The sequence below is a fragment of the Apium graveolens genome, chromosome 11 (genome assembly GCF_009905375.1).
Source record: "Apium graveolens cultivar Ventura chromosome 11, ASM990537v1, whole genome shotgun sequence".
NCBI classification, from domain to species: domain Eukaryota; kingdom Viridiplantae; phylum Streptophyta; class Magnoliopsida; order Apiales; family Apiaceae; genus Apium; species Apium graveolens.
The window spans coordinates 147,627,394-147,629,114 of NC_133657.1; positions in this window are offsets into that span (position 1 = coordinate 147,627,394).

Genomic DNA, 1,721 nt, shown 5'->3' on the forward strand with positions numbered 1-1,721 from the left:
TAATTGGAGTAGTTTAAACATTGGTAATCGCGTAAACATAGCCGTCGTAATGTCCGATTTACTTTAGACTGCTTTTGTTCATAACATTTGGACCCGAGAACACCCTGCTAGATTTTGACCATTGCCATGTTTAGATAGTTCATGTTACGAGCTTCGTTTTGATATGTAGTTCGTTTGATTCCGATGTACGGTTTAGGAGAAACGACCGTTTCAAGTAACGGCGTTTCGCGAACAAAACTTTTCCCCTCGCTTTACTTTGAAACATAGGTTAAAGACCAAAAAGGGTTAATTAATGTATGAAACATTTATGGTAAGTGTGTTAGGCAGTTGGTAAGACACTCGCGAAGGAATCGCCTTAAAACTCGTAAAGGTTAAATTATTAAAAATTGTGGAGCCGAGGGTACCCGAGTGACTTAAGCAAATCAGTAAGCGCAAAACAAGCGTTAGAGTCTAAGTTAGTTAAAGTATAGATTTACAAGTGACTTTGGTTTAATTCCAACTTACTTGTTGTTTATAGGTTACCAGACTCGTTCCGAGCTTTTTTTTCACCCCAAGTCGCTCAGGCAAGTTTTCTATCCGTTATACTGTTGTTGTGATGTATATATGTATATGCATTATCTTGCGATAGATGCATGTTGGTTAATTAGAAAATGTTGCGATATATTGAAGCATGCTGGTATGGTATATATATGCATGCCTGTTTCGTATTCTTGCCAAATATATCTGTTGGTTCAGTTGATAATACCTATGCTAGAGAATAGCAGTAATTTGCATATACCCTTAGTATAGGGACCCAAAGGTGAAAACATTTTCTAAAACCGGGAGTCGAGGATCCCGAGTAGATTTTATATATATATATATTTATATATATATATGTTTATAGTTTTCAAAACTATTAATCGAATAAGGTTTATTCGATAACTTGATTTTATTAATGAATATTATCTTGAATATTCATTCGAGGACTTATGACTCCTTTATATTATTTATTGAATATTACTTGGATATTCATTTGAGGATGTATGACTCCTTTATTTTATTTAATGAATATTATTTATAATATTCATTCGAGGGCTTATGACTCAGCTTATTTATTTATTGAATATTATTTCGAATATTCATTCGAGGGCTTATGACTCAGCTTATTTTATTTATTGAATATTATTTGAATATTCATTTGAGGATCTATGACTCCGATTATTTGCTGAGATATATTCTTTATTTTATTAAAGAATAAGGTGTCGATAATCAAACTCACTTTTGATTATTCAAATAAAGATAGTACTTTCGTATAGGTATATCTTTGGTTATTTAATATTCATTTCAAGTATAAGTTTTAAAACTTCTACTTCAATTATTTTTATAAAGATTATTCTTTATGGGAATATTATTTAAATAATAATATTCAGATATTTTCTAATATATTGGGACTGATTTACCTTGTTAAATCAGCATCACTCCAAACATTCTTAAAAATGTTTTGCGAGTCTTCAAAATGATTTTTAAAAGTTAGAGCGGATCCCAAAACTCATTTTTATATTTAAGATCCTCCTTTCGAAGGGGATTTAAATACTCGCTCAAAACCTGAGGGATCCGGCTCTGTGGTGTGTTTTATATTCGCAACAAGGTTGCTGTTTTGATAAATGAATTGATTACTTACCCAACACTCGGGAAGTAAAATTCTTGAAACAAGTTAATCCATTAACAGGCATCGCCTGGGA